General features: G+C 37.4%; 1 long non-coding RNA gene across 1 annotated transcript in view; it reads left to right on the top strand.

Moving 5' to 3' along the window:
• Window positions 1-19,062, top strand: part of LOC136376721 (uncharacterized) — a 432,865-nt gene that overhangs the window by 315,287 nt on the left and 98,516 nt on the right. The gene's annotated exons all lie outside the window — the stretch shown is intronic.

Raw genomic sequence — 19,062 nt, 5'->3', positions numbered from 1 at the left:
TCATTGGAAGTTTGATGGGAATTGCATTAAATTTGTATATTGCTTTGGGTAATATAGCCATCTTGATTATATTTATTCTTCCTAGCCAAGAACAAGGTATATTCTTCCATCTCATTATATCTTTTTCGATTTCCCTTAACAATGGTTTATAGTTTTCATTATATAAGTCCTTTACATTCTTTGTTATGTTTATTCCTAAGTATTTTATTTTTTTTGTTGCAATCGTGAAGGGGATTGTTCTTTTGAGTTCCTTCTCAGTTGTTTCATTGTTGGCATATAGAAAGGCTATTGACTTCTGTATGTTAATTTTGTATCCTGCGACCTTACTGTATTGGCTTATTGTTTCTAGTAGTCTTTTTGTGGATTCTTTGGGGTTTTCGATGTATAGTATCATATCATCTGCAAAAAGTGATACCTTTACTTCTTCTTTTCCGATATGGATGCCTTTTATTTCTTTGTCTTGTCTGATTGCTCTGGCTAGAACCTCTAGTACCACATTAAATAAGAGTGGAGAGAGTGGACAACCCTGTCTTGTTCCTGATTTAAGGGGGAAAGCCTTCAGTTTAGTGCCATTTAATATGATGTTAGCTGATGGTTTATTATATATGGCCTTTATCATGTTGAGATATTTTCCTTCTATACCCATTTTGTTGAGAGTCTTAAACATAAAATTGTGTTGTATTTTATCGAAAGCCTTTTCTGCGTCTATTGATAAGATCATGTGGTTTTTGTTCTTTGTTTTGTTGATATGGTGTATTACATTAACCGTTTTACGTATGTTGAACCATCCTTGAGATTCTGGGATGAATCTCACTTGATCGTGATGTATTATTTTTTTAATATGTTGTTGTATTCGATTTGCTAGTATTTTGTTTAGTATTTTAGCATCTGTATTCATTAGAGATATTGGTCTGTAGTTTTCTTTTTTTGTGCCATCCTTGCCTGGTTTTGGTATGAGGGTTATGTTGGCTTCGTAAAATGTGTTTGGAAGTATTGCTTCTTCTTCAATTTGTTGGAAGACTTTGAGTAGAATAGGAACCAAGTCTTCTTTGAATGTTTGATAAAATTCGCTGGTATAGCCGTCAGGGCCTGGACTTTTATTTTTGGGGAGGTTTTTAATGGTTTTTTCTATTTCTTCTCTACTGATAGGTCTGTTTAGGCTTTCTGCTTCTTCTTGACTCAGTCTAGGAAGGTTGTATTTTTCTAGGAATTTATCCATTTCTTCTAGGTTGTTGAATTTAGTGGCATAAAGTTTTTCATAGTATTCTACAATAATTCTTTGTATATCTACGGTGTCCGTGGTGATTTCTCCTCTTTCATTTTGGATTTTGTTTATATGAGTTCTTTCTCTTTTTTCCTTGGTAAGACTTGCCAAGGGTTTGTCAATTTTGTTGATCTTTTCAAAGAACCAGTTCCTTGTTCTATTAATTTTTTCTATAGTTTTTCTGTTCTCTAATTCATTTATTTCTGCTCTGATTTTTATTATCTCCTTTCTTCGGCTGGTTTTGGGTTGTCTTTGTTCTTCTTTTTCTAGTTCCTTCAGGTGGGAAGTTAAGTGGTTCACTTGGGCTCTCTCTTGTTTGTTCATATATGCCTGAAGTGATATGAACTTCCCTCTTATCACTGCTTTTGCTGCATCCCATAGATTCTGATATGTCGTATTGTCATTTTCATTAGTCTGTATATATCTTTTGATCTCTGCACTTATTTCTTCTTTGACCCATTCATTTTTTAAAAGTATGTTGTTTAGTTTCCACATTTTTGTGGGATTTTTTTCCTCTTTTTTGCAGTTGAATTCTAGTTTCAAGGCTTTATGATCAGAAAATATGCTTGGTACAACTTCAATTTTTCTGAATTTGCTGATGTTGTTTTTGTGGCCCAACATATGGTCAATTCTTGAGAATGATCCATGTACACTGGAGAAAAATGTATACTCAGTCACTTTCGGATGAAATGTCCTGTAGATGTCTATCATATCCAGGTGCTCTAGTGTTTTGTTTAAGGCCACTATGTCTTTGTTGATTCTCTGTTTGGATGACCGATCTAGAGCCGTCAGCGGTGTATTGAGGTCTCCAAGTATGATTGTGTTTTTGTCAGTTTTTGTTTTAAGATCAATAAGTAGCTGTCTTATATATTTTGGTGCTCCTTGGTTTGGTGCATATATATTAAGAATTGTTATGTCTTCTTGATTCAGTGTCCCCTTAGCCATTATGAAATGGCCATTTTTGTCTCTGAGTACTTTTCCTGTCTTGTAGTCAGCATTATCCGATATGAGTATTGCTACACCTGCTTTTTTTTGGATGTTATTTGCTTGGAGTATTGTTTTCCAACCTTTCACTTTGAATTTGTTTTTATCCTTGTTACTTAGATGAGTTTCCTGTAGGCAGCATACAGTTGGATTTTCTTTTTTAATCCATTCTGCTACTCTGTGCCTTTTTATTGGTGAGTTTAATCCGTTTACATTTAGTGTAATTATTGATACTTGTGGGTTCCCTATTGCCATTTTATATCTTGCTTTCTGTTAGTTTTGTGTCTTGTTTGATCCTTCTCTTTTGTTTTTCTATCTTTTGTTTTTATTTGGTTGTATTCCATACATCTTTCCACTGTTGCTATCTTTTTTATCTCATGTGCTTTTGTGGTGGTTTTTTCAATGGTGGTTACCTTTGAATAATGAAAAGGGTCCCTACCCTGTTCATTGTAGCGAACTATTTTGTGAGTACTTTTGCACTCCATCGTCCTTTGCTACTGTTAATCTCCATCTTCTCCCCCTCTTTCTTTTTGTTGTTGTCACAGTTTAAATTTGGTTTTATTGTGTTCTTCTTGGAGCTTTTACTTGTGGCTCTGTTTTTTTTTGTTCTTTGTATCTGATTGGAGAACCCCCTTTAGTAATTCCTGGAGTGGGGGTTTTCTGATGATAAATTCCCTCATCTTTTCTGTATCTGTGAATGTTTTTATTTCTCCTTCATATTTGAAGGATAGCTTTGATGGGTATAGTATTCGTGGCTGAAAGTTCCTCTCTTTCAGGACTTTAAATATTGGGGTCCACTCTCTTCTAGCTTGTAGAGTTTCTGCTGAGAAATCTGATGATAATCTAATGGGCCTTCCTTTATATGTTGTATTCTTCTTTTCCCTGGCTGCCTTGAGAATTTTTTCTTTGCTGTTGGTTTGTGTCAATTTCATTATGATATGCCTTGGAGTAGGTTTGTTGGGGTTAAGAAAACTTGGAGTTCTGTTTGCTTCTTGAACTTGAGGCTTTAGTTCTTTCCACAGGCTTGGGAAGTTCTCATCTATTATTTGTTTGAGTATGTTCTCCATTCCATTTTCTCTCTCTTCTCCCTCTGATATACCTATTATTCTTATGTTATTCTTTTTGATGGAGTCAGATAATTCTTGTAGGGCTATCTCATTTTTTTTAATTTTTGAGTCTCTTTCTTCTTCTCTCTGTTGTGCCTCAAGTTGCTTGTCTTCTATTTCACTAATCCTCTCTTCTATCTGACCTGTTCTATTAGCTAAGCTTGTTACTTCGTTTTTCAGCTCGTGAATTGAGTTTTTCATCTCTGTTTGATTTGTTTTTATAGTTTCAATTTCCTTGGACATATATTCTTTGTGTTCATTGAGTTGTTTTCTGAGCTCCCTAAATTGCCTTTCTGTGTTTTCTTGTATATCTCGGAGGATTTTTAGGATTTCTATCTTGAATTCTCTGTCATTTAGCTCCAAGGTTTCCAATATATTAAATTTTTTCTCCATAGATTTTTCCTCATCTAGCTGTGTTACCTCTCTTTCTTTTGTATCCATGATATTTGATTTTCTCTTCCTTAATGGCATCTGAGGGTGGTTTTGTTGATAGTATTAATGAGATTTAATAAAGAATAAAAAGTTTAAAAAAATAAAAAAAAAATCGAAAAAAGTTGTTTTTTTTAAAAAAAAATTAATAATGAAATAAAGAAAAATATAATAAAAGAAAAATTAAAAAAAAAAAGGGAAATTATTCCCCCCTCCTTTTTTCCTCTCCTCTCCTCTCCCCTCTTGCTTGATAAAATCTTGTGGTGGACTGTGAATTATAACAAACAATGCCTGTGATGGAGGGCCTGAATTGGGGAAAAGTAATAAAGGGGCAAACAAACAAACAAACAAAAAAAAAAAAAAGAAGAAAAAAAAAAGAGCGTATGGACCCACAAAAAGCAAATAAGGAAAAAATTTGGGTCAAGAATAAAATGATTTGCTTTTAGGTGTTGGTTGTCTAAGAGTTATGATGAGAGGATTAAGAGGAAAACGGAAAAATGGGGGGACAAATTAAAAAATTACTATTGTATTTAGTGGAACAAGAACTAGATAATATGGAGAGCCAGGGATGGGAGCACTGCTAGTGAGTTAAAAAGGTGAAGTAAAAACCCCCCAGAATGCCACAAACATAAGTTTGAGTCCCAGATAAGATAATTTGTTTGTTATTGAGGTTTGAGTGAGAGGAGATGTAAAGGAGAAAGGAAGAAACTAATATAGAGGGAGAAAAGAAAGAGAGAGAGAGAAAAAAAAAAGAGGGAACCACTAAAAGAAGAAAAAAGAAAGGAGAGAGAGAGAGAGAGTTAAGGGTTTTGGAGTGCAAGCCTCATAGAGAGAAAGGAAGAGAAGAGAAAAGATAATGGGAGATGTAACACTTATGGGTAGTGTAGTTCAAGGAGAAGAGAGAGTAAGACCGGTAGAGAGTTAATCGGCCAAATTGGAGGAGGAAAAAAAAAGTATCAAGAATGAAGATAAGAGAAACAAACGAACAAATATAATAAAATGGGATAGGTTATAAAGTCTGCAGATTATTCTTGATTTTGAGAGGTTATCTTCTTGCTTTTTCTTTTCTCTCCCTCTTCCTGGTCGGTGACTCTGTACCCCGGGTTTTGCCCCTTTGCCACGCTCAGGTGGAGGTTTGCAGTTGATAAGTCTCTATGGCAATGTCATGTATTGTGCTTTAGTCTCATTGGCAGTCTAGGCTATTAGCATTTATAGGCTCCGACAGTGAGAGAGTCCGTGTTCCTAGAGCCTTTCTCCTAGTCTTTCCTTCCTCAATTAGTAGCCTGATAATCCAGCTATGGGGTTGCTGCTGCCTCTGCCTGGATAGTAAGAGGCTCAAAGAGCTGGCAACTCCCCACTCTATTTCCACTCAGCACAGGGCTCTGGGTAAGGCTCAGTCAGTCAGAGCTGCTAGCATAATCAGGCGGGCTTTCCGGCCATTCAAAGACCTCTGGCTCTGCCACTCTGTCCGGTAACACAAGCGGGTGCCCACTTCCGGGGCGCTTGGAGGAAACTCTCACTCACTGGCTGCGCGCGCAGACCAGGATATCCGGCCAGCAGTCTCACGCTCTGAGTGAAACCCCCGACCGCAGGGAAAATTTGCAGCGTTCGAATTGAGTCTCGCTCCGTCCCCGTGCGCAGCTTTTGCAAGGCGCTGGGGCGGCCCGAGATTCCGCTTTGGCCCACACAAAGGCCCCTGACTCTGCTCCTCTGTGCGATGACACGGGTGCGCACTGCCGAAGCACTCGGAGGAATTGCTCACTCCTTATCTGCGCGCGCAAACCAGGATATGAGGCCGGCCGCGATTCCCTCTGAGTGAAACACCCTCCAGTACGGAAAATCTCCACCGTTGGAATTAGTTCTCACTCCCTCCCATGCGTGGCTTTCCCAGGGCGCTGGGGCTGCCCAGAGACTCTGCCCTCGGCCCACAGAAAGGCCTCTGACCCTGCCTCTCCGTGGGGCAACACGGGCACTGACTCCCGGGGCCTAGGAAGAAATCTCTCGCCCACTAACTGCGCACCAGCCAGGAGACCGGGTAAAATGGCCGCGCCGCTTGTCTTTCTTTGTTTGGGTTTGGCGCGAGTATTAGCTTGTATTGCCCAGGTTGCCACAGGATCAGATTTTCCTCGGCTTGGATCTCCGTGCCACAGCCTGGTTCGGCCGTTTGTATTCACCCCCTTTGCCCGCCTCAGTTTCTATATTCACAGTTACCAGAGAAAGCCGCCCTGTTTAGGTTAGTGAGGAAGGCGGAGCATTTCTTACTCCCTATTTCCTTCGGGGTTTGGTTATATATTTAGCCAATTTTTCACTCAATCATACCTTTGGGTGTATTGCGAAGCATCTGGAAGCTCCAAGTATAGGTTTTTCTGTTTCTGGTTGAAGATCTTGTTGAGTTTTGGGGGAGATTTATCGGTATCGCTTCCTACCCTACCCCGCCATTACTCTGAAGTCCACATTAAATTTCTATATTGCTTTGGGTAATATGGCCATTTTAACTATGTTGATTCTTCCAATTCGTGAACATGGAATATTTTTTCATTTTATTGTATCTTTATCAATTTCCAATGCTTTGTAATTTTCAGTATATAGATCCTATACATTCTTTGTTAAGTTTATTCCTAGGTATTTTGTGTTTTTTTATTGTTGTTGTTGCAACTGTAAAAGGGATTATATTTTGAGTTCATTTTTTAAAGTTTCATTGTTGGCATATATTGATATGAAAGCAATAAAATTCTGTATATTGACTTTGTATTCTGTGATCTTACTGTATTGGTTTACCGTTTCTATTTGTCTTTCTGTGAAGTCTTTGGGGTTTTCTATATACAGAATCATGTCATCTGCAAAAAATGAAATCTTTACTTCTTCTTTTCAGATCTGAGTGCCTTTTATTTCTTTCTCTTGCTTGATCCCTCTGGCTAAAACTTCCAGCAATATGTTGAATAGGAATGGAGAGAGTGGGCAGCCTTGTCTTGTTCCTGATTTTAGAGAAAAATCTTTCAGGTTTTCACCATTTAGTATGATATTTGCTGATGGTTTGTCATAGATGGTTTGCCTTTATTATGTTTAGGTACTTCCCTTTTATACACATTATATTGAGTGTTTTAAACATAAGAAGATGTTGTATCTTATCAAGTAACTTCTCTGCATCTATTGATAAGATCATATGATTTTTGTTCTTTATTTTGTTGATATGGTATATAACATTTATTGATTTTTGTATGTTGAACTATCCTTGTGCTCCTGCAATGAATCCCACTTGATTGTGATGTATTATATTTTATTGTGTTGTTGTTTTTGATTTGCTAGTATTTTGTTTAGCACTTTTGCATCTGTATTCATTAGTGGAATTGGCCTATAGTTTTCTTTCTTTTGTAATGTCCTTGTCACATTTTGGTATGAGGATTATGTTGGCCCCAAAAAATGTGTTGGGGAGTATTGCTTCTTCTTCTATTTTTTGGATGACTTTGAGAAAGATAAGTACCAAATCTTCTTTGAATGTTTGGTAGAATTCACCAGCATAACTATCTGGTCCTTGACTTTTATTTTTGGGAAGGTTTTTGATAGTCGTTTCTATTTTCTTCCTGCTTATGTGTCTATTTAGACTTTCCCCTTCTTTGTGATTCAGTCAAAGGCAATTGTATAGTCCTAGGAGTTTATCCATTTCCTCTACGTTGTTGAATTTGATGGTATATAATTTTTCATAACATTCTACTATGATCTCTTGTATCTCAATGATGTCTGTGGTCATTTCTTCTCTTTTATTTTGGATTTTGTTAATATGAGTCCTTCCTCTTTTTTTTTTTCTTTAGTGAATCTAATCAGGGGTTCATCAATTTTATGGATCTTTTCAAAGAACTAGCTCTTTGTTGTATTAATTTTTTTCTATAGTTTTTCTGCTCTGTATTTTATTTATTTCTGCTCTAACTTTTACTATTTCCTTTCTTCTGCTGAGTTTGGGTTGCCTTTGTTCTTCTTTTTCTAGTTCCTTAAAATGTAATGTTAAGTTGTTTACTTGAGATCTCTCTTGTTTCTTGATATAAGCCTGTAATAATATAAACTTATCTCTTATTACTGCTTTCGCTGTATCCCAGAAATTTTGATTATGTCATATTGACATTTTTCTTAGTCTGTATATATCTTTTTATCTTTGCTTTTATTTCTTCTTTGACCTAGTTTTTTCAGACGTATGTTAAATATCCATATTTTTGTGGACTTCTTTACTTCTTTTTTGAAGTTGAATTCTAATTTCAAAGCCTTATGGTCAGAAAAAATGCTTAGTATAATTTCAATCTTCTTGAATTTGTTGATGTTAGTTTTGTGACCCAGCATATGGTTTATTCTTGAGAATGTCCATATGAACAGACACTTCTCCCAGGAAGAAATACAAATGGCCAACAGATATATGAAAAGATGCTCATCTTCATTAGTTATTAGAGAAATGCAAATCAAAACTACAATGAGATATCACCTCACACCTGTTAGATTAGCTATTATCAACAAGACAGGTAATAGCAAATGCTGGAGAGGCTGTGGAGAAAAAGGAACCCTCATTCACTGTTGGTGGAACTATAAAGTAGTACAACCACTATGGAAGAAAGTATACTGGTTCCTCAAAAAACTGAAAATAGAACTACCCGATGACCCAGCAATCCCTCTACTGGGTATATACCCCAAAAACTCAGAAACATTGATACGTAAAGACACACGCAGCCCCATGTTCATTGCAGCATTGTTCATAGTGGCCAAGACATGGAAACAACCAAAAAGCCCTTCAATAGAAGACTGGATAAAGAAAATGTGGCACATATACACTACGGAATACTACTCAGCCATAAGAAATGATGACATCAGATCATTTACAACAAAATGGTGGGATCTTGATAACATTATATGGAGTGAAATAAGTAAATCAGAAAAAAACAATAACTACATAATTCCATACATTGGTGGGACATAAAATCGAGACTAAGAGACATGGACAAGAGTGTGATGGTTACCGGGGGGGGGGGGGAGTGGGAGGAAAGGAGGGAGAGGAGAAGGGGGAGGGGGAGAGGCACAAAGAAATCTAGATAGAGGGTGACTGAGGACAATCTGACTTTAGGTGAGGGGTATGCAATATAATTGAATGACAAGATAACCTGGACATGTTTTCTTTGAATATATGTACCCTGATTTATTGATGTCACCCCATTAACATTAATAAAAATTTATTTTAAAAGAAAAGGAGAATGTCCATGTACACTGGAGATAAATGTGTATTCTGAGGTCCTGAAATGAAAAGTTCTGTAAATGTCTATTATGTCCATTTGCTCTAGGGTGTCATTTAATGCTGATATATCTATGGATTTTCTGTTTGGATGATTTATCTAGAGCCATCAATGATGTACTGAGATCTCCAAGTATAAATATGTTGTCTGTTTCTGTTTTTAGATCAGTTAGAGGTCTTTTATATTTTGGTGCTCCTTGGTTTGGTACATATATATTAAGAAGTGTTATGTTCAGCCTGACCAGGTGGTGGCGCAGTGGATAGAGTGTCAGATGGGGATGCGAAGGACCCAAGTTCAAGACCCCAACATCACCAGCTTGAGCGTGGGCTCATCTGGTTTGAGCAAAGCTCACCAGCTTGGACCCAAGGTCGCTGGCTTGAGCAAGGGGTTACTCAGTCTGCTGAAGCCCCACAGTCAAGGCACATATGAAAGAGCAATCAATGAACAACTAAGGTGTCACAACAAAAAACTGATAATTGATGCTTCTCATCTCTCTCTATTCTTTTCTGTCTGTCCCTATCTATTCCTCTCTCTGACTCTCTCTCTGTCTCTGTAAAAAAAAAAAAAGTGTTATGTCTTCTTGATACATTGTCACCTTTATCATTATGAAATGACCATCTTTTTCTCTGGTTACCTTTGTTGTCTTGTAGTCAGCATTGTTAAATATGAGTATGGCTACACCTGCTTTTCTTTAGATATTATTTGCTTAGAAAATCATTTTACAATCTTTCACTTTGAGTCTACTTTTCTACCTGCACCTTAGATGTGTCTCTTGAACACAGCATATGGTTGGGTTTTGCTTTTTGATCTAATCTGCTACTTCATGTCTCTTTATTGGTGAGTTCAATCCATTTACATTTAGTATAATTATTGATACTTGAGAATTTCTTTTAGCCATTTTATGTTTTGTTTTATGATAGCTCTTTGTTGCATTTCGTTCTTCTTTTTGGTGTTTCTGTCAGTTGTTTTTGTTTGAGGGTATTCTATACTTTATCTCCTTGTTTATTTTTTTTAACTACCTGTTTCAGTAATGTCATTTTCATGGGTAGTTACCTTTAAGTTATTTTTAAAAATCGTCATTTTTACAAGAATCCATTATCATATGAGTGCTTCTGCATTACATCATCTTTTGATACTGCTGATCTTTATCCTCTCCTCTTCTATGTTATTGTTGTCACAGATTGTCCTTGTTTTTATTGTGATCTTGTTGGAGCTTTTACTTGTAGGTTTTTGTTTTGTTTTGTTTTGTTCTTTGTATCTGGTCAAATAACCATTTTGAATATTTCCTGCAGTGGGGGTTTTCTTGTAATAAATTCTCTCAGCTTCTCTATGTCCATAAAAGTTTTTATTTCTTCATATTTGAAGGATAGCTTCAATGGATATAGTATTCTTGGCTGGTAATTCCTCTCTTTTGGTACTTTAAATGTCTGGGTCCACCTCTTCTGGCTTGTAGGGTTTCTTCTCAGAAATCTGGTGATAACCTAATGAGCTTTCCCTTATATGTTTATATTCTTTCTTTTTCTCTAGCTTCCTTGAGGATTCTTTCTTTGTCATTTATTTCTGACAATTTGATGTGCCTTGGAGTAGGTCTGTTTGGGTTGAGGTAACTTGGTATTCTGTTTGCTTCTTGGATTTGAGATTCTATCTCTTTCCACAGGCTTGAGAAATTCTCATCAGTTATTTGTTTAAATAGGTTTTCCATTCTTTTTTCCCTCTCTTCTCCTTCTGATATACTTACTATTCTTATATTGCTTTTTCTGATGGAGTCAGACAGTTCTTGTAGAGCTCTCTCATTTTTTAAAATTTGTAGTCTTCCTTTTCTTCTCTATGTAGTAGTATCTCTAGTTGCCTGTCTTTGATGTGACTGAATCTTTCCTCTATCTGGCCTGTTCTATTTGCTAAACTTGTTACTTCATTTTTAGTTCATGTATGTAGTTCTTCATCTCTTTTTGGTTCTTTATAAAGTTTCTATCTCCTTGTTGAAATACTCTTTTTGTTCATTAATTTTTTTGTGCTCATTAAATTGTCTATCAATGTTTTCTCAGAACTTACTGAATTTTTTAGAACTTCAATTTTGAATTCTCTGTCATTTACCTATAATGTTTCCATGTAATTGAGATTTTTTTCTGGAGATTTTTTATTATCAATCTGAACTATAGCTCTGCCTTGTGTATCCATGATGTTTGATTTCTTCTTCCTTGATGGAATTTGAGAATGGTATTAAGAATCTAACAAGGGGAGTGATGTCACGGAAATGGCGCCGTGAGCAGCGCGTCCCACAGATCTCCCCAAAATCACAACAAATTTATCAACTAGAAACAGAAAAATTTATCCTCGGAGCACTCCGGAGTTCCACACAAACTGAAAGCGAAAGGACTGTTATCACTTGAATTTGAGAAACAAGGGTGTAGAGGAAGCTACCGCAGAGACGTTCATTCAAGCCGCAGAGGGAAGGCGCCTGTGGTGAGTCAGCCCACACTCGGGAGCGGCGAGCAGCCGCTGGCGCACGCCCGGTCCGGTTGCAGAGCGAGTACGGCTTACACTCGGGAGCCGTGAAGGGAGTGCGCCTACGGTGAGTCGGCCCACATTCGGGAGCGGCGAGCACCCACCGGCGCGCTCCCGGTCCGGTTGCAGAGTGAGCACCGCCCACACTCGGGAGCGGGGAGCAGCCGCCGGGTCCGGTTGCAGAGCAAGCACCGCTCACACTCGGGAGCGGCGAGCAGCCGCCGGCCAGCGCGCTCCCGGTCCGGTTGCAGAGCGAGTACCGCCCACACTCGGGAGCCGTGAGCAGCTGCCGGTGCGCGCCCGGTCTGGTTGCAGACCGAGCACCGCTAATGTTCCCATCGGCTCACGTACTGCGAGTGAGAGACCCCAGCCACCGGTGCCTGGAGCACCCCATTCGTGCACGTGCCCTGGGTAATCCACGCGCCCAGAGCGCCCTACTGGCCCGCACACCCAGGGTGCCCCATTATCCTGCGGCCAGTGCGTCCCAGCCACCAGCGGCAGGGCGAGCAGGAGAGGCGCCAAGGCGGTCTCCCCTACTTGGGAGATTCTCTCCATGGGCGGGGCACCTCACCCAGCCATTCAAGCTAACAATCAAGCGTTGGGGGAGGGGCGCTCAGGCAGCCTGAAATACCTTCGGGAGCACAGCTGCGGACCCAATCACTGAAATTAGCTTAACCCATGAAATCTGCGCACCCACGGGTTCTAATTGATAAGATCTCTCTCAGTTCAGCGATCCAAGACAAGAGGCATGATATTTTTTAGTGCCTCTCGCTAAAGGGGCAGGGGAAACTTCTGATTGATAGAGCCTCCATATTCAGGGATAAATGCTAACAAGAGGAACTTGGCAGATAATAAGATCTATACTACACTAGTCGCAAGCAGAGACTAGTGCCTCTTCTTCCCAACCAAAACAGGCTACAAAGTGTGGAAAGCCTGGGTTGAGTGGTCCAACTGAATGCTAGGTGCTAAACAGTCACCTTGACAACAATTGACTCCCACTCCTGCCTGCCTGATTACACTGGAGGCTCTGACTGCCATAGCCTTTCCCAAAGCCTTGCGCTGAGTGGGGATAGAGTGGGGATTTCCCAGCTCTTTGAGCCTCTTACTCCCCAGGCAGAAGCAGTTGCAGCCTTATAGCTGGATCACCAGGCTGCTAATTCAGGAAGGGGGGACTAGGAGAGAGACTCCAGGAAAGCAAACTCTCTCATCGTTGGACCCTGCAAACGCCAACAAGCCTTGACTACCAGCAAGACTAAAGCCAATTATATGACATTGCCATAGAATCCCATCAACTGCAAATCCCTACCTAAGTGTGACACAGGGGCAGAGCCTGGGGTACAGAGTCACTGACCAGGAAAAGGGAGAGAAAAGAAAAAGGAAGAACTTAACCTCTCAAAATCAAGAAAATCCACAGACTTTACAACTTGTTCCACTAATTTTTTTGTTGTTGTTTGTTTCTTCTATCTTATTGCCTTTAATATTATTATTTCTATTTCCTCCACCTCGGTCCTTCTATTCTCTGCCCATCGTATGCTTCCCTTTTCTTGAACTACACTACCCATGAGTGTTACATTTTATTTCTCTTCTTCATCCTCACCCTCCTTTAAGGTTATACTCCAAAACACTTAACTCTCACTCTCTCCTCTTTTGTTTTGTTTTTGTTTTGTTTTGCTTTATTCTGTTTTTTTCTATTCCTTTTTTTATTTCTTCCTTCGTTTTTCTCTTTTTCTTGTTTTTTCCTTTCTATTCGTTTTTTCTTTTCTCGTTTTACTTTCCTCCCATTTAATCCTCAATCACGAACAAATTAGTTAATTTGGGACTCAAGGTTTTTTTTTTGCTTTATTTTTCTTTTTCGCTTTTGTTTTTGTTTTTTTTTATTGTTTGTTTGTTTATTTTTGTGGCATTTTGGGTACTTTTTACGTTGCTTTTAAACTCACTAGCATTCCTCCCAACCCAAGGTCTCCATTGTATTTAGTCTTCGCTCCACTTAATACAACAGATTTTTACTTATTATTTTTATTTTTTTCTTCTTTATTATTCTTTTTTTTTCTCCTTTTTTCTGGTTCCCTCTTATCCCTATCATTATATCTCTTAGTCGACCATCACTTACAAGCAAATCATCTTATGCTTGTCTAAGATTTTCTACCTTTTTTTATTTTTTTTATTTATTTATTTTTTTTGCATTTAGTAGGTCCCTACTCCCTTTTTTTGCCCCTTGAACTCTTCACCCCAAATCAGGCCCTCCATTATAGGCAGTTTTTGTTCCATTTAGCATAATATAATTCACAAGTCATCACGATATTTCCCTGAGGAGGGGAGAGGAGGGAAAGAGAACAAAGAAAAAAGGGGGAAATAATAAATTATTACTGTTTTTTTTGTGTGTGTGGGGGGGGTGTTTTACCTTTTTTTTTTTTTTTTTACTTTTTACTCTTTATTAATTCTAATTAGTGCTATCAACAAGACCACCCTCAGATGCCAATAAGAAAGAGGAAATCGAACATTATGGATACAAAAGAAAGAGAGGTAACACAAATAGATGTGGAAAAATCTATGGAGAAAAGACTTAACATATTGGAAGACTTGGAGCTAAATGACAGAGAATTTAAAATAGAAATCTTAAAAATACTCAGAGATATACAAGAAAACACAGAAAGGCAATTTAGGGAGATCAGAAAACAACTCAATGAACACAAAGAATATATTACCAAGGAAATTGAAACTATAAAAACAAATCAAACAGAAATGAAAAACTCAATTCACGAGCTGAAAAATGAGGTAACAAGCTTAGCTAACAGAACAGTCCAGATTGAAGATAGGATTAGTGAAATAGAAGACAAGCAACTTGAGGCACAACAGAGAGAAGAAGAAAGAGACTTAAAAATAATAAAAAATGAGAAAGCCCTACAGGAATTGTCTGACTCCATCAGAAAGAATAACATAAGAACAATAGGTATATCAGAGGGAGAAGAAAAAGAAAATGGAATGGAGAATATACCCAAACAAATAATAGACGAGAACTTCCCAAGCCTGTGGAAAGAACTAAAGCCTCAAATTCAAGAAGCAAACAGAACACCGAGTTTTCTTAACCACAACAAACCCACTCCAAGGCACATCATAATAAAGATGACACAAACCAATGACAAAGAAAAAATTCTCAAGGCAGCCAGGGAAAAGAAGAGTACAACATATAAAGGAAGGCCTATTAGATTATCATCAGATTTCTCAGCAGAAACTCTACAAGTTAGAAGAGAGTGGACCCCAATATTTAAAGCCCTGAAAGAGAGGAACTTTCAGCTAAGAATACTATACCCATCAAAGCTATCCTTCAAGTACGAAGGAGATATAAAAACATTCACAAATACAGAAAAGATGAGAGAATTTATCAGCAGAAAGCCCCCACTCCAGGAAATACTAAAGGGGGTTTTCCAACCAGATTCAAAGAACAAAAGAAAACAACACCACAAGTAACAGCTCCACCAAGAACACAATAAAACCAAACTTAAACTGTGACAACAAAGGAAAAAAAGGGGGGAGAGGATGGAGATTAACAGTAGCAAAGGACGATGAAGTGCAGAAATACTCATAAGATAGGGTACTACAATGAATATGGTAGGTACCCTTTTCATTACTTAATGGTAACCACCCTTGAAAAAACCACCACAAAAACACTTGACTTAAAAAAGGTAGCAACAGAGGAAAGAAGTATGGAACACAAAGAAACAAAAACAAATGATAGAAAAACAAAAGACAAGAATCAAACAAGATACAAAACTAACAGAAAGCAATTTATAAAATGGCAGTTGGGAACCCACAAGTGTCAATAACTACACTAAATGTAAATGGATTAAACTTACCAATAAAAAGACACAGAGTAGCAGAATGGATTAAAAAAGAAAATCCAACTATATGCTGCCTACAAGAAACACATCTAAGCAACAAGGATAAAAACAAATTCAAAGTGAAAGGCTGGAAAACAATACTCCAAGCAAACAACACCCAAAAAAAAGCAGGTGTAGCAATACTCATATCTAATAATGCTGACTACAAGACAGAAAAAGTACTCAGAGACAAAAATGGTCATTTCATAATGATTAAGGGGAAGTTGAATCAAGAAGACATAACAATCCTTAATATATATGCACCAAACCAAGGAGCACCAAAATATATAAGACAGCTACTTATTGACCTTAAAACAAAAACTAACAAAAATACAATCATACTTGGAGACCTCAATACACCGCTGACAGCTCTAGATCGGTCATCCAAACAGAGAATCAATAAAGATATAGTGGCCTTAAACGAAATACTAGAACACCTGGATATGATAGACATCTACAGGACACTTCATCCCAAAGCGACAGAGTATACATTTTTCTCTAGTGTACATGGAACATTCTCAAGAATTGACCATATGTTGGGCCACAAAGACAATATCAGCAAATTTAGAAAAATTGAAATTGTACCAAGCATATTTTCTGATCATAAAGCCTTGAAACTAGAATTCAACTGCAAAAAAGAGGGGGAAAAACCCACAAAAATGTGGAAACTAAACAACATACTTCTAAAAAATGAATGGGTCAAAGAAGAAATAAGCGCAGAGATCAAAAGATATATACAGACTAATGAAAATGAAAATACGACATATCAGAATCTCTGGGATGCAGCAAAAGCAGTAATAAAAGGAAAGTTCATATCACTTCAGACCTATATGAACAAACAAGAGAGAGCCGAAGTAAACCACTTAACTTCACACCTTAAGGAACTAGAAAAAGAAGAACAAAGACAACCCAAAACCAGCTGAAGAAAGGAGATAATAAAAATCAGAGCAGAAATAAATGAAATAGAGAACAGAAAAACTATAGAAAAAATCAATAAAACAAGGAGCTGGTTCTTTGAAAAGATCAACAAAATTGACAAACCCTTGGCAAGACCCACCAAGGAAAAAAGGCATAGGACTCAAATAAATAAAATCCAAAATGAAAGAGGAGAGATCACCACAGACATCATAGATATACAAAGAATTATTGTAGAATACTATGAAAAATTATATGCCACCAAATACAACAATCAAGGAGAAATGGATAAATTCCTAGAACAATACAACCTTCCTAGACTGAGTCATGAAGAAGCAGAAAGCCTAAACAGACCAATCAGCAGGGAGGAAATAGAAAAAACTATTAAAAATCTCCCCAAAAATAAAAGTCCAGGCCCAGACGGTTATACTAGTGAATTCTATCAAACATTCAAAGAAGACTTGGTTCCTATTCTACTCAAAGTCTTCCAAAAAATTGAAGAAGAAGCAATACTTCCGAACACATTTTATGAGGCCAACATAACCCTCATACCAAAACCTGGCAAGGATGGCACAAAGAAAGAAAACTACAGACCAATATCTCTAATGAATACAGATGCTAAAATACTAAACAAAATACTGGCAAACCGAATACAACAACATATTAAAAAAATAATACATCATGATCAAGTGGGATTCATCCCAGAATCTCAAGGATGGTTCAACATACGCAAAACGGTTAACGTAATACACCATATCAACAAAACAAAGAACAAAAACCACATGATCTTATCAATAGATGCAGAAAAGGCTTTTGATAAAATACAACACAATTTTATGTTTAAGACTCTCAACAAAATGGGTATAGAAGGAAAATATCTCAACGTGATAAAGGCCATATATGATAAACCATCAGCCAACATCATATTAAACGGCATAAAACTGAGGACTTTCTACCTTAAATCAGGAACAAGACAGGGTTGTCCTCTCTCTCCACTCTTATTTAACGTGGTGCTAGAAGTTCTGGCCAGAGCAATCAGACAAGACAAAGAAATAAAAGGCATCCATATCGGAAAAGAAGAAGTAAAGGTATCACTTTTTGCTGATGATATGATCCTATACATCGAAAACCCGAAGGACTCCACAAAAAGATTATTAGAAACAATAAACCAATACAGTAAGGTCGCAGGATACAAAATTAACATACAAAAGTCCATAGCCTTTCTATATGCCAACAATGAAATATTAGAAAACGAACTCAAAAAAATAATCCCCTTCACTATTGCAACAAAAAAAATAAAATACCTAGGAATAAACATAACAAAGAATGTAAAGGACCTTTATAATGAAAATTACAAATCATTGTTAAGGGAAATCGAAAAAGATACAATGAGATGGAAAAATATTCCTTGTTCTTGGATAGGAAGAATAAATATAATCAAAATGGCCATATTACCCAAAGCAATATACAAATTTAATGCAATCCCCATCAAAACTCCTATGAGATTTTTTAAAGAAATGGAACAAAAAATCATCAGATTTATATGAAACTATAAAAGACCCCGAATAGCCAAAACAATCCTAAGGAAAAAGAATGAAGCTGGGGGCATTACAATACCTGACTTTAAACTATATTATAGGGCCACGATAATCAAAACAGCATGGTATTGGCAGAAAAATAGACACTCAGACCAATGGAACAGAATAGAAAGCCCAGAAATAAAACCACATATATATGGTCAAATAATCTTTGATAAAGGGGCTAACAACACACAATGGAGAAAAGAAAGCCTCTTCAACAAATGGTGTTGGGAAAACTGGAAAGCCACATGCAAAAGAATGAAACTCGACTACAGCCTGTCCCCGTGTACTAAAATTAATTCAAAATGGATCAAAGACCTAAATATAAGACCTGAAACAATAAAGTACATAGAAGAAGACATAGGTACTAAAATCATGCACCTGGGTTTTAAAGAACATTTTATGAACTTGACTCCAATGGCAAGAGAAGTGAAGGCAAAGATAAAGGAATGGGACTACATCAGAATAAAAAGTTTTTGCTCAGCAAGAGAAACTGATATCAAAATAAACAGACAGCCAACTAAATGGGAAATGATATTGTCAAACAACAGCTCAGATAAGGGCCTAATATCCAAAATTTACAAAGAACTCATAAAACTCAACAACAAACAAACAAACAATCCAATAAAAAAATGGGAAGAGGACATGAACAGACACTTCTCCCAGTAAGAGATACAAATGGCCAACAAATATATGAAAAGATGCTCAGATTCATTAGTTATTAGAGAAATGCAAATCAAAACTACAATGAGATACCACCTCACCCCAGTTAGATTAGCTATTATCAACAAGATGGGTAATAGCAAATGTTGGAGAGGCTGTGGAGAAAAAGGAACCCTCATTCACTGTTGGTGGGACTGTAAAGTAGTACAACCATTATGGAGGAAAGTATGGTGGTTCCTCAAAAAACTGCAAATAGAACTACCTTATGACCCAGCAATCCCTCTACTGGGTATATACCCCAAAACCTCAGAAACATTGATACGTGAAGACACATGTAGCCCCATGTTCATTGCAGCACTGTTCACAGTGGCCAAGACATGGAAACAACCAAAAAGCCCTTCAATAGACGACTGGATAAAGAAGATGTGGCACATATACACTATGGAATACTACTCAGCCATAAGAAATGAT

The sequence above is a fragment of the Saccopteryx leptura genome, chromosome 6 (assembly GCF_036850995.1).
Source record: "Saccopteryx leptura isolate mSacLep1 chromosome 6, mSacLep1_pri_phased_curated, whole genome shotgun sequence".
NCBI classification, from domain to species: Eukaryota; Metazoa; Chordata; class Mammalia; order Chiroptera; family Emballonuridae; genus Saccopteryx; species Saccopteryx leptura.
The sequence above is the reverse complement of the archived record's forward strand: the minus strand, read 5'-3'. Positions and strand labels throughout refer to the sequence as shown.